A 14,996-nucleotide genomic window follows, 5' to 3' on the forward strand; every position below is an offset into this window, starting at 1 on the left:
TAGATGAATAATACATCTAAGGAAAATATGGTTATTAATTATAATTGTGTTTATACTTGTAGGTCTCAAGTTCCATTATTGTTATTGCTCAAAATACTTAATACCCAAGTGATAAAGAATTCAAAAATCAATTTTTCAGATAAAATAGAAATTCTTTGAAATCAGAAACTGTTTTGTTTATATTCCTGTCCTTTACTCTCTTCCTCCCTCCTTTTCTTTCCTCCTGCCATTTTCCTCCCTCCCTCTATTTTCCCCCCTTCCTCCCTTCTTCATCTCCTTCCTCCTTCCTTCTTCCTTCCTTCCACGTTACTGAGTGGTTTTGTTTTCTGAAGTGGATTGACAAACCTCAAACATTGGGAATCCTTTTGCCTTTTCATAGTTTTATTCCTGAGAAGACAGTAAAAGTCAGGTTTTCACCTTGAGAAGTAGTAGAACAAGTTCATTTTAGACACAAGTGAGCCTTTTGTTAAGTACCCCTGAGCAAAGGCAGACCCATTAAAATGGGTTCTGAAGTTGTTGATCCAGGACTCCACCAGCCTTTCATGAATGACAGTGGGAGTTACAGCATTTGAGGTCTACATGGTAGAGCAAGAAAATTCACCTCAAGAAATGTTTGCAGGTGAAAATAACTCATGGTTTTTGACAAGGCAGACTTTATGAATAATGTGAATGTGAAAGGCTAAAACTCATGATTTTGAAAAATACTTCAAGGATCAAAAGTCTCAATAATTATAATTCTTGCAGACAATAAGTCAATATACCTTAATCAAACACCTACTATGTGCCATACCCTATGCTAGCTATTGGGAGTATGAGGGAAAACAATGAAATGAAATCTATCTTCAAGAAACTTATATGGGGGCAGCTAGTATAGAGTATCAGTCCTAGAGTCAGGACCACCTGGGTTCAAATCCAGCCTCAGACACTTATTACTAACTTATCTGTGTGACCTTAGGCAAGTCACTTAACCCCTTGTCTTGCAAAAAAAAAAGAAACCTATATTTAGAATACTCTCCTTCTTCTTTACTTCTCAGCCTCCCTTGGAGGCTTCTATCAAACTAGAATTCTATATTCTAGAAGAGACTAGGTCCAAATCTTCAGTTTCTGAGTTAACCTTTCCCTCTGAGTTAACTTTCTGCCTTTCGTTTGAATCTTGTTTATATCAATATATGCAGTGCCCAGTATATTAGCACTTAATGCTTAGTGATATACCCTAGGAATGGGAACTAGGCTTTTGATGTCAGTAATAAATCGGGCTTATGAATAAGGAAATGTCCTCTGTCTACCTATGAATTGGCATAGTTTCTGCAATTTATAGTAATAGAGAATTGCTTGGGGAACTTTGTCCAGGATCCTATATGTGTCAGTGGGATTAGGGGTTGGCTGCCCCATTCAAATGTGTGCTCCTAGGGAACTGGGACTTTTTGCTTTTTCTTTTTATGTCCTGTGTCTGGTAAATAATACTTAATAAATGCTTATTATTTGAAGGATGTGGAAATAGCATATACACACAGAAGTTCATATAAAATAACTATACATGAAAGAAATCGACAATGATAGGGTAACCAGAGCAATTGAGGGAATCAGAAAACATCTGATATGTAATTATATAGATATATGTGAATATATGTATATATGAACTGTGTGTGTGGTGGTGTTATTCGTCCTGTTGTAATCTCCTTTGGCTTTTCTTGGCAAAGATACTGGCAGAATGGCATGCCATTTCTTTCTCTAGTTCATTTTAGATAGGAGGAAACGGAAACAAACAAGGTTAAGTGACCTGCCCAGCACCACAAAGCTAGTAGTAAATGTCTGAAACTGGATTGGAACTCAAGCCTTCTTGACTCTAGATCTGGTACTCTAGCCACCCTGTTGTCTCTTTTTGTGCACATGTACAGATGTATCTATGAATATATACAAAGTAAATATATATATATATATATATGCATATATATATATATAATATATGAAATTATGTATAGATAATTATATAGTGAGCTTCTAATGAGGAAATTCCTTCTACTAATGCAAGCAGCAATTTGTAGCCTTGGTAAATTCAATGGAGCACTGACCCTAGTTGCCAAGACTCACACAACTGATCTGTGTCAGAGGTGGACCTTCAATCCAAGTATCTATTTTGACTCCAAATCAGACTCTTTGTGACTCTCTGGCCTCCCTTGCTAGTGTATTTTATTATGTACAAATATTAAAATATAATGTTTCACTCTCATTTTACTATTTACAAAATGTTTCTCATCTATATTATCCTCTTTGATCCTCACAATTTATCTAGTCATTTAATTCATTAGTGACAGAATTGAGACTACAGTCTAGTATTCATTCTCTTAGCTAGAGGGCACATTGGTTTCAACCACAAATTCTGAGGCATCATTGACTCTCCCTTTGTTATTGTTAATTGCTCAAAATTATGCTGTTATTTTATGGCTTACACAACCCCATAGGACAGGGAATGCAAATGTTTAGTACACTGATTTGCCCCAATACCTGGAGTGATAGGATGGACCTGGATCTGTGTGATTTAACCTCTCATAATAGGTCAGCACTTTTTTAGCAGTTAACTAAGAAAGCATTTTTAATCAGTCAATCAACAAACATTTCTTAATGATGAAAACAACATGCAACTAGGTACATATAAGAGATATATATATATATATATATATATATATATATATATATATATATATATATGAGAGAGAGAGAGAGAGGGAGAGGTGATAGAATGTAATTTTAGAAGGAAGAGATTAAAATTTCAATTTAGATAGTTAGAGGTTCACATTGACCATCCACATTGAAAGTATCTTTCCTCATCAATTACCAATTCAATCTAACCTCTATTTGAGTTACTTTAAGCCAAGATTATGTTTCTGCAGAAGGTGGATATTTTTTGAGGTTTTGTTTAGTGCTTGCTTAGCATAAATTTATATTTAGCTAAAATTAAACCATCCAGTTTCCTTTGAATATATATGGAGCAAAAGGAAAGGAGAAGCACCAGGAAAGCAAAAGAAAAAAAAATTTAGAAGAAATTGAGAGCCTTGGAGAAGGCTTGAAATGTTTGGGGAAATATTTCAAGCCTTCCTAAACAACACCTGGGTTTCCTACCTTGTGTCTAAATTGATTACAGTCTCCTTTCAATTCTATCCAGAGTCAGAGAAGTTAGAGCTATGGGTAAATCACAGCAAAAAAAAAAAAAAAAAAAAAAAAAAAACCAACAAAACATGCCATTTCCATCAGTCTTAGGGTTAAAAGCTGAGGACATTTTCTCACAGACCTTTGTCAATATAAGACTTTATTCGAAGTATTTTAGTCCCATTTCATAATTGCATGGCAGAGCTAATGAGACCATTTGGTGATGTGAACATTCAAAGCACTCATCTGCATGAAAGTCACTGCACCTTAATTATGTAAAACAGATATTAAAAATAATTCTCTTCTAACTGAGATTGGGGCTCTAGTTCTATTGAAAGCAGTCACATTACGCTGATAACAATTTGTGAAACTGAGAACCCTGTGGCATTTGTTTCCCAGATTGAGCCTTCTGTCTCTCCCTTTCTCCCTCCCAGCCTCCCTTCTCCACCACTTTCTTTCTCAGTGTGCATTTCTGTCTTTCTTTTCTTTTAGTTCCTCTCTCTTCCCCCACCCTCATCCCCAAAGTAAGCTTTTACAAAGGGATGTACTATACAGGTACCATCTGGCTGGCCGTCTCCTTTTGCCAAAGATCAAATTCCCCATATTGTCAATCATGATGCACGATCCTGTGGCAGGCCTTTAGCATCTGATTCATTTTTTGCCGGTGTCTTATTCCATTTTGACAGGTGTATGACTCAAGACATTGTCAGACCCTGGATTTGACCTTGGAATGCCATCTTCCATTATGGTGTCTTCAGTTTAAGAGCTATGAAACTGAGTAAGGGTTCAATACCTCAATATTGTTGTGTTTAATTTCATTTCTCTGACAGATGAACTGCACATATGGGCATTTTTCAGGCCCAAGGAAGTGAGCATCAGTTATGTTCTATAGTGAGGACTGAGTATTATGGGGTTCTCTTGTCAAAAATGGGAAGGTTTTCTCCTTTACCAACATGTAGGACTCTTCTTTTGGTTCCTTTATCCTTATGAGGTTTGAATATATCATCATTCATCAAGGACCAGTAGTAGCCATGGAAGCCATAAAAAATCATTCTACTGATTTATGAGATGTACTGAAGTAAATTACTAAATGTTTGGAATGTGAAAAGATTGTGAGAGAAAATTCCTTTAGGAGTCAGTTATAAAGAGGCATTGTGAATATTGCATTTCAAAGCATACACATACATTCATATTTTCCCTATTTCTATGTGTTTGTGCCTGAGAGCACAAGGGGTTAGCTGCACTAGACAAAGACAGAATAGTCAGTTAGAGCTTCTAGGGTTAATTATGTTTTTCCTAGAAGGATCAGGAAATGGTATGACAGGAGAAAGCAATTTCTTGTTCTTGTTCTTCTTGTTCTGTTTTTCCTCCTCTCTTCTTCTCTTCCTTCATCTCCTTCTCCTCCATTCCTTTTCTCCATCTTTTCTTCCTTCTCTCTTTCCATCTCATTTGCTAAGTACTGGCTATGTGTCAAGCTCTCTATCGAGTGCTAGAGATACAAATACACAAGGGAGACAGTATTCTCTGCCCTGTAAAGGCTTGCCTTCTTTTAGAAGGAAATAGTATATGTGATCAATATTGGGTCAGGGAAGGAAGATATGGTTTGGGAAGTGACTGGGATGGTGAGTTGAACCATAGAGGAGTCAGTAGACATGGACTTTCTAGAAAAAAGTAATGAAATGTGTTTGATTAATGATTAATTAATTAAGAGGTGGAAAAGATTAGGTAGATAGAGTCAATTTGCTCCTACTCACCTAACAGGAACCTTGGGCCCAAGGGGAGAGTTCTCACCTGTATGATTAAATCCCCCCATTTTCTTAAGGGAATGATCTTTCTAGATGAGGAAATATAGACAGTTCAGTGAAAAGGCTGTTGGGGCAATGGTTCAGATAGAAGTCTGAGACGATTGTGAAGTATCTGACCCAGCTCATTGACTTCTATTAAGAAGAAAAATGGAAACTCAGCATACAACATACATACAGCATACAACACAGTTTGAGATGCTCAATTGATGTCTTTGTTTCTTTGGTTTGGAGAGGTTAGCAGCAGTTTCTTTTCTTTTTCTTATTTCTTGTTGTTTCTTCAGGGAAGAGAAAGTGGAGAAGGAAGAAGAGGTGAATGCAAAGCTCTCATAATGACACTTCATAGAATAAGAGGATCAAAGTTTTTGAGTCAGGAAGGGACTTTAGAGGTCATTCATTTCAGTCCCTTCATTTTTGCAGATAGGGAAATTGAAGCGTAGAGAGATGAAGGGATTACTCATTGGCATCAAGTCAACAGTGGTGGAGCTAGGTTTCTAAACCCAGTCTGGTATTCTCTGTTAGTTTGAAATACATATGATTTGTTTCCCTGTTCTTTAATGTACTTCTCATGTAGTATGACTTAATTTTATTTGTGTACATGTTTCTTGGATTATTGTATTGATTTTGTGACATGGACACAGCAATCTCAAAATAATTATAAATAAATATTCCATATAAGGCAATATATATATAGTGGATCTGAGCACATGAGGAATTTCAAAAAGGGAAGAGAAATGCCATCAAGGACCTGTGTAGTTGAATAAAGATGATGGGCTGGTCATTAAGCAGAGGGGGAGGGGAGGATTAGAGATAGAAAGCCCACATGGTTCATTGATATTTGCATGGTGTCAAGAGAAATTGAGGAAGTCTCCCAGCATATTCTGAGGATTCCTAATGGTTTGCCAGATAAGTTGATTGATTGATTGATTGAGTCCTACTTCCATCCTGTCATCTTCTTTTTTCCAAAGCTCAATAAACATTTTTTGATTGCCTATTCTGTGCCAGACCCTCTGCTAATCACTGAGGGCAGAAAACCTTATATTCATGAAAGGGATTTGAGGGGTGCCCAATGATCCTAGTCTGAAGTAAGTTCAAGATGCCTTCCTAGCTTAGGCTAAGCAACCTCTAACCTTCTGCAAGTCGACTCTTCTCTGAAATAATTGGAATATAATAACCATGATTTCAAAGAGAAGATGTGGTTTTTTAAAAAAAAACGTTTGTTTTAGTTGTATGTTCAGTACCTAAATGGTGATAATCAATTTGGTGAACTGGTTTTTTGATTTGTAAGCAAGCTTCCTATAAACTATTAACTCTTTGTTACATACTACTGAGACACTATTAAAGACTTTAGAAGGCAGTGATGTTTGCCCTTCACACTTGAAGATCATGATATCAGGAAGGTGATGCCATGATACACATATTAATTGGATTTGAGTGAGGGGGAACTGTGCAAAGTCACCATGTCACTTTTTCCTCCAGAGTCATTCACTGATTCCCTTGGTGAAGGCAACTTCTCCACTGAGAGCTCATTACAAAAATGACATTATAGGTCCAAACCAAAATTGAACCCTAAGCCCTTTCCTCTAAACAGTTATGCTATGATGTCTCTCTGTCTGTAGTCATAAGAGCAGGTTTCACATATACACATGAACACACAAGTGATAACTGTCAGTTATCTGATACACAGGCTGAAACACCAAGTCTGTGATACTTTAAATGACCATTGACAAGAATGATTTTCTCTTCTTTCTCATCCTGCCAGAGGGCTTTCCTTCTATAAGTTGAAGCTTAAAACTTCCTTTGGGAAGTCTTCCATTGATCCTCGACTCTTTTAGAGGAAGACTTAGGTCAAGTTCAGAAAGTGATAAATTAGGCCTGTGGGAAGGAAGTCACATTTGTTTGGTCATTCTTCTATCATTTGATGAATTGAGTCTTGCTCAGTTTGGGTTGATTTATTTAAATTAGAAAGTGGTTCTGTCTTTTCCTATGTGACTTTCTTCATAGCCACTGAAAGCTTGAATTTTTTCTCACTCCATTTCTCAGCAAAGCAGCATGAACCTATTACTCAATTAGTCAATCAACAAATATGTATCAAATACCATATGTCATACATTAGGTTCATCCTTCAGTTTTGAAGAGTACAATGACATCAAAGGGTGTTGTCTTGGTTCATATATGAATTGGATTTAAAGGAAGCACAGTTGCACAGAGTCATCAACTTCACTCTTTCAGAGTTATCAAAATCCAGTGGCATGGCAAAAGTTAAGATGACTGGTGATGACCCAAGATGCTTTAAATTTCCTAGGAGGCTTCAATGTCTGACAAAATTGGCAGTGCTCCACAGCACCTGCTGGTGATACAAAGACAAAATAAATGCAACTCTGCCATCACAGTTTCCATATCAGGAACATAACTTTTAAGTAGGTATATAAGAAAAAATAACCCAGGAGTGCCAGGCAATCTGAAAATTATGGTTAATCAATGACCAGTCATGGAAGAGTGAGAGGCAGGTCTTTGTGATAGGAGTCAAGATACAGGGATGATGAATTTACTAAATCTGTGTCAGTCAACTATCATTTTATGCACCTACTCTATGGCTCAGTGAGAGAGCCCTGGATTGAGAAAAAGACCCTGAATTCAAATCCAACCTCAGATACTTATAAGCTGAATGTCATTCAAAACAGGTAGTATAGTGAATAGAGTACTGGCCTTGGAGTCAGGAGGACAGAAGTTCGAATTCAGGTTCAGATACTTCCTAGTTATGTGACCTTGACTGTCTCACATCTAGGGCCATCTCCATTTGTCCTGATTCATATCTGGCCACTGGACCCAGATGTCTCTGGAGGAGAAAGTAAGGCTGGTGACTTAGTACAGCTGCCCCTCACTCAAATCTGATTCATGGATTTGTCCTCACATCATCTCCCTGATGTCATGGTCTTCTTTAGGAATGAAGGGCAAATATAGAATAGGATATATGAAGGATTTTAAAAGCAAAACAATATTTTTTTTATTGAATCCAGGAGATGGGAAGGAGCCTCTTGAATGTGTCATGTAGGAATTTTTTACTATTTTTAGCCTTGGGGAAAAAAAATCACTTCAGTCTCCTGACCCTCAGTTTCCTTATTCTCAAAATGAGTGGATTGGACAAGTTTCACTTCTAAAGTTTCCTTAAGTCTTAACATTTTTTGGGTAACTTCCTAACTATAAACAATCCCTGACCATAATCTCCTTATTCTGTGACTAAATAGATTTTTCTGTTCCTGTGACCTTGATACTTTTCACAAATGCATTTGCAAAAGAATGATGGATTGGGGCACATCCTTTCTCTCTTGGCTTAGGGCTTCCAGATAGAAATAAACCTTACTTTTCAGTTCCCTTGGCACTCAGTGGCCACAATCCTCTGAACCCTATATAGTTGGAAGCCTGAATATGGCCTGGATTGTGGGACAGTGTAGTGTGATCAGAGGCATCAGTCTGGTCCATCAAAGATCTGTTAGATTATGTCAGCTTTCTCAAATATCCAAGTCCCTGATGTGTCAGTGTATTGGGAAGATATCAGAGAGAAGGCTGTCATCCTGACTTCATTGCTCATTCTAAGCAGCTTCTTTACCTTCAATTACTCATGGACGTCAGGAGAAGAAAGAGAACACTAGAGAGGCATTATATATAGTGGCACTTCAAAGGTGATTACTTTTTCTCCCCATCAATCATGGAAGGAAAATTCTCCTAGTGCTGCTGGTAATCCCATTTTCCTTTGAAGAAAGACAGCTGACTTGATTCCAAACTAGCCACTGCATTAATGGTGTCATTGCACACTTTTAAGCTCATTAGAGCATATTTCTTATTCCCAAATTGAGAAGGAACTAAAAAGTAATTTCTTCTTACTGTGATACAAAGAGGGGATGATGATTTTGTATATAATAAATTACAGATTGACTCTTCAGATTTCAGAAGCTGGGAAGCAGTACTGTGACCTTATTTGTACTTGTCTGATTGGCAAGGGGCTAAATCAGTACAGAGAATGAAATGTCACAGAAGGAAGACAATGCTTTCCAGTGGTATTACAGTGACACCTAAGGCTAGATGGTCATTCAGCCTCTGGAGGGAACCATCTTTTTTCCTCTATCAATTTCAGTCACTACCCCCAGTAGAAATCTAAGGTAATAAAGACTAATTTGCATAAAACAAAACCAGAACCATTACTTTAGTAATGTTATTATTACATCATTGTTATAATTTTAATAATATTACTTGGGTCATGAAAGAGAGTACTTTCTCCAAGAAGTGAAATGACTCAATTTTAGTATAGAAATAGGATATATAATTCTATAAATGATATCCAAGTTTGAAGTCAAAGGGAAATCTGTAAGAAACCACTTGAAGTGAGGACTATGATCACATTAAAGAATTCTGCTGGCCAGTTGGGATGCCATAAAATATAGTACCATGACAGAATCTTAGCATTAGAAGGGGTTGTGGGGCGGTTAGGTGGCGTAGTGGATAAAGCACAGGCCTTGGAGTCATGAGTACTTGGGTTCAAATCCAGTATCAGACACATAATAATGACCTAATTGTGTGGCCTTGGGCAAGCCACTTAACCCCATTTGCCTTGCAAAAACCTAAAAAAAAAAAAGAAGAAGGTTTTGCAGTGGTTTTCCAGGTCAACCAATATTTGAACAAGAAACCCTATTCCAATGTCCATGACAAAGTATCCTCCCTTTGGTGAAGACCTCTAAGGAGAGAGAACTCCCTTGTGAGATACAGTCCTTTAAACTGTTGGATAATTATAATCATTAGGACATTTTCTCTTACCTCAAACTTTGGTTTGTCTCTTGGCAAGTACCACACCTTGATTTGAGTTCTGTCCTATATGGAGTCAAACAGAACAAGGTTAACTTCATTTTTCTTTTAAAACTGGGCCAACCCATGTTAGAAGTACAGGGTCTGCTCAGGAATCAGATCTCACCACTGAACTGTTTCATTTCTGACCTGGCCAAAGTTTGCCCTCCTTTACTCAGTCTGGTCACCACCCATTCCCAGGGTCTCATTATATTTCTCTGACATTAATGCAGATAATGTTAGATCATGTCAGCTTTCTCAAATATCCAAGCCCCTGATGTGTCCCTGTATTGGGAGGATATCAGAGAAGGCTGTCATCCTGATTTCATTGCTTTTCCTGACCCCTGCAACTAGGCTCCACAGTTCAAGACTGAATTCAAGTGTTTGGAATTAAAAATGTCACTATACTCAGCTGTTTCTCTGTTTTGAAAAAACATTTTTTGCTAACAAAACTATTTCTTCATCTTCCCCCATCTCTTTTTTTTTATGGATATGTGTGTGTATATTCATATATATCTCAGTCCACACTCTGAATCCATGACCTCAGTTCATCACTCTCAGGCATCATGGGTTCTCTGGAATCACAGTTAGTCATTGTGATCAACAGAATTTTTTTTTTTTTAGGTTTTTGCAAGGCAGTGGGGTTAAGTGGCTTGCCCAAGGCCACACAACTAGGTAATTATTAAGTGTCTGAGGTCACATTTGAACTCAGGTACTCCTGACTCCAGGGCCGGTGCTCTATCCATTGCACCACCTAGCAGCCCCATCAATCATCAGAATTTTTAAGTCATTCAAAGTCCATACTATAGGCCTTTATACTTGGTTGGATCCAGCTTTCCAGGTACTCCTTCTCTTCTTCACTGAAACATCCACAGTTTCTTCATTTGATTCTCAAGGAGCAAGGACTCAAGGTTTTTCAACTTCACCTTTAGGCCTGATAATCCACTACATCTCTTTCCCCCTTGATTCATGAACCTATGCTTTTCTTTCCATCTAAAGTCCCACAAAGCCTGTTATATTGTTTCATATATAAGTTGAAAAGATTTCACCAAAAGTCACTATGTGACTATCACATTATTGATCACATTTCCCCTTTGACAATATTAAAAAATTATTAAGGACCCTAAAGGAATTTAATTTATATGGATTACAAAAATCCATATTTGCCATGATAGAAATTAAAAATGATAGACATATATATAAAACATACATATGTATACAAATTTATTCAGTAATTAATTTTGAAATGGCATTAATAAATCCATTATGTATTATGAGTAATATTTTAATGAACAACTATATTTTTCAAAACAAAAAAGAATTAGCAAGAACAGTGGCATAGTTTTATAAAATTTTATAGACTCTTTAATGTCTGGCCTTATAGAAGACAGCTGGATTCTCATATCTGCTTCTGCATTCAATCTGTTGCAATCTGTTGTTTTGGTTAATATATATAAAGAAAACCTGGCCTCACACAGATGTGTACTTGTAAAAGGGAAGAGGATATCTTTTTCTTCTTCTTTCTTCTTTTTTTATTCTTGTTCTTGTTCTTTTTTCCTCTTCCTCTCCATCCTCTTTTTCTTCTCCTACTTGGTTTCTTTCCAAACTTGTACTTGTCTGTCAGACAAGTACTTCTCCTCCTCCTCCTTCTTCTTCTTATTATCATTTTTGACCTCTGTCACTCACTGAAAGTTCTACCAAACCCCTGGGTGTTCTCAACCCATATTTTCAAAAATTCGATAGACTGCTGACCTGGTCAGGAAGGTATGTCCTCTAATCCCACCTCAAACACTTATTAGTAGTGTGAACCTGGGCAAGTCCCTTAATTTTCTTCAGCCTGTTTCCTCATTTATAAAATGGAGTTTTATATACTTTACCATGAATGAACCTTTGTGCTAAGCACTGGGAATACAAATACAAAAGCAAAGGCTCTGGGGGCGGCTAGGTGACACAGTGGATAGAGCACCAGCCCTGAAGTCAGGAGGACCTGAGTTCAAATTCTGTCTCAGACACGTAATAATTACCTAGCTGTGTGGCCTTGGGCAAACCACTTAACCTCATTGCTCTGCAAAAACTAAAACAATAAACTAAAAAAAAAAGCAAAGACTCTCGAACTCAAGTAGTTTACATTCTAATTGGGAAGGCTACTCATAAGGAAGAGTAGTGATCAGAGAGGGGTGGTGGTCCCCAAAGTTGCAGAAAGTGAGTGGGTCCCTAAATGTAAAGTTAACACACATCATCTGGGAATGATGCGTCAAGTTGATTCAATCATGATGTGTGGTTCCAGAATTAGAGAGCCTTTGGTGGTAATGGAAGAGCAAAAAGAGTATGTGTATGTTAAGGCCAGGGAGAGTCCCATTGCAGAGTAGGGAGTAAAATGAAGTTAGGTGACTGGGAGTTTTCTGAAATAGTTGATCTTGGATATGCATTCACCAATCAGATAATAATAAGCTAATTCTTCTAAGGATCAAATAAAGTAATATATATACAAAATGCTTTGAAAGGAGTTATGTAAATAAGAGTGGTTACTGTCCTGTCCATTGATCTTTTTTTTTTTTTAGGTTTTTGCAAGGCAAATGGGGTTAAGTGGCTTGCCCAAGGCCACACAGCTAGGTAATTATTACGTGTCTGAGACCAGATTTGAACCCAGGTACTCCTGATTCCAAAGCTGGTGCATTATCCACCAAGCCACCTAGCTAACCCCCCTGTCCATTGATATTACTTTTCTCCTAGCCCATGGAATGCTGTATCTAAAGAGACAGACTCTAGGAATTAGGTCTGCCTACAAACATTTCCTTCCTTTCTCTTCTGGAGCAAGGTTATGGAAATCATGTCTCTGATTAGAGGGAGCAGCAGGAGTCAAGACTCATGCATATGCAAGCTCATTAGGAACTTGACTTACTCTCAGTCTTGCTTCTTTGGGACTCAGATTTTCTTTCAGATGTTAGACTGCATTTTTTTGGTTCACTTCTCAATCCAGGTGAAATAAGACTTGATGTGTAAAGCAAGGGAAAAGAGCTATCAACTAGAAGTCTCAGAGCTATGACTTTTTCATTTTTTTCTTCTTATATAAGGGGACATCAGGCAATTTGATGGCTGTGTTGCTGCCTCCCTGTCCCTGTATAAAAGGGAGAGCCCACATTCTGCAAGTTCAGAAAAGGACCATTTCTGACATTTTGTTTATGACCTATAAATAGCCTCACCAAATATTTTGACTACATATTAAATGAAATTCTATGGAATAGAATTTTCAGATATAGAAAGAACTTTAGCTTTCCTTTCCATCAAAACATTCCCATTTTTACAGATAAAGAAGCTGAGTCCTAAAGAGGTTAAAATGACTTCTTAAAGGTTACCTAGACTACTTCTTAAAGACTACTTAGACCTTATAGTTTACTGTTCTTTCTACCAGTCATATTTAAGCTTTCTAAGGTTTTATAATTAAATTCACCTTCAAATCAATCCAACAAGTATCTGTGTTCTTGGAAATATTGTTAAACCAAAAGTAGAACCTTAAAAAAAAGTTAAAATAACAAAACAGCAACAACAAAAAAATAACATAACAGTAATAGAGAAAAATAGATTGAACATGAAGTTTTATTTCTGTGTGATTTTATCCACCACCATTAGGTAATGGAGATCATCTTAGAAAATTATCTCTCAAAAAAAAAAGAAAATGATCTCTCCTAGTTGAGGGAGATCAGAAAATTTACACAGTAACAAGGGGAGGGAAACAGAATAGATAAAACCTTACATTTGCCTCTAGACCATTCTATTATTTGATCTCAGAGGAGCATTCTTCTACAATGCTATTTTCCTTGAGGGAGATCACTTGTTTTTGAGTTTAATTACCAGGAGGGCAGGGTATGTATTTGTTTTTGAGGTCTATTGGTGGATGGAATTCTTTTGAGTCAGACAAGATTTTTCTTTTCAAATTATAAAAGAATTATAGAGGGCAGGACAAGTCTTCCTTTCAAAGTTTAAAGAGGATACATTCCATTCCTCACAATAGCTAAGGAAAACATCCTTTGACCAGGAAAATAGTTTAGAAAAGCAGATTTTTAAATAATATGCATATGAACACATAGATTTAGTCATTTTTGAGTGTTAAATGTGTATCATATCAATACATATATGTTAACATAATCCAAATGTACACATGTTTGTATATTTCATGCATTTATATATATATACATATTTCTATATATTCTGAAGTAAACTCTGACCTCCAGTGCCTACTGTAGATCCTATTGAGATGCTTAGCTGCCAAACTAGCCCCAAAGAAAAATATGTCATATGTCTGGGGCTGTTGACCCTGACGGGGACATAACTGGCCTTTTCTGTTTCACAGCTTTTCTTGTGCCCCAGGGTGGTCACACAAGATTGTCTCTCAGCATTCAGTCATCCCAATAATGCTGCTGAGTTCTACTGTGCCTGCTTCCTTCCGCCTGAGCTGGGATCTTGCTCCAAGAATTTCACCTCTAGTGGCACAATATGAATGTCCTCAGTTGTCCTCCTTAATCATGGCCCCAGTTCTGAAATCCCAACAAAACAAGACCAGGGACCCATTCCATTATTCCTAGCTGGGGTATCCAGGCAACTGGGACCTGCTTTGAACACTCAGTTTTTTCATAGTCAACTCTTTGGGCTTGTGGACACTCAGCTAAGAGCAGCAAAGGGGGTTCCAAGAGGCAGTGGTGCAGGGGCTGGGACAGGTGGTGCTTTGCCTTATCTCAGACTGCCAACTCAATCCCAAGATCCAACAAGAGCTCTTTAACTGCAGTAACTTTAATATATAGTATTGGAACTGGAATTATGGCAACTAGTGGCAGATTTACCCTCCAACAGATCCTTGTTAAAGGATTTAAAGTGTACTTATTCCAATTATAGGACCTTAAAAAATGTTATTGTGAGTTCAGAATTCCCCTTGTGAAGAATCACTCCTTGGCACAGGAATACAGATGAAAAAAAGAAAAATAGAGATTTATTTAAAAAGAAGTTACAATACAAAAGAAGTGATAGAGAAGTTAAGAAGAGATTAAAGAAAAGCTAAGTGGATTGCTAATTAATCTTGGTAGTCCAGCTGCTAGGTTAAACAGAAAGGCCAGAGGCTAAAGCCTCATCTGAAATCTCCTTGCCCAAATCCTGCATTAGAGAGTTTCCCTTTGGGGGAGGGGTTTATTATTATTTAGCATTTGGGGAGGGGTC

General features: G+C 37.3%; 1 protein-coding gene across 4 annotated transcripts in view; it reads left to right on the forward strand.

Annotated features, from left to right (window-relative positions):
- Nucleotides 1-14,996, forward strand: part of FHIT (fragile histidine triad diadenosine triphosphatase) — an 896,014-nt gene that overhangs the window by 684,478 nt on the left and 196,540 nt on the right. The window lies entirely within an intron of this gene.

The sequence above is a fragment of the Macrotis lagotis genome, chromosome 8 (assembly GCF_037893015.1).
Source record: "Macrotis lagotis isolate mMagLag1 chromosome 8, bilby.v1.9.chrom.fasta, whole genome shotgun sequence".
NCBI classification, from domain to species: domain Eukaryota; kingdom Metazoa; phylum Chordata; class Mammalia; order Peramelemorphia; family Peramelidae; genus Macrotis; species Macrotis lagotis.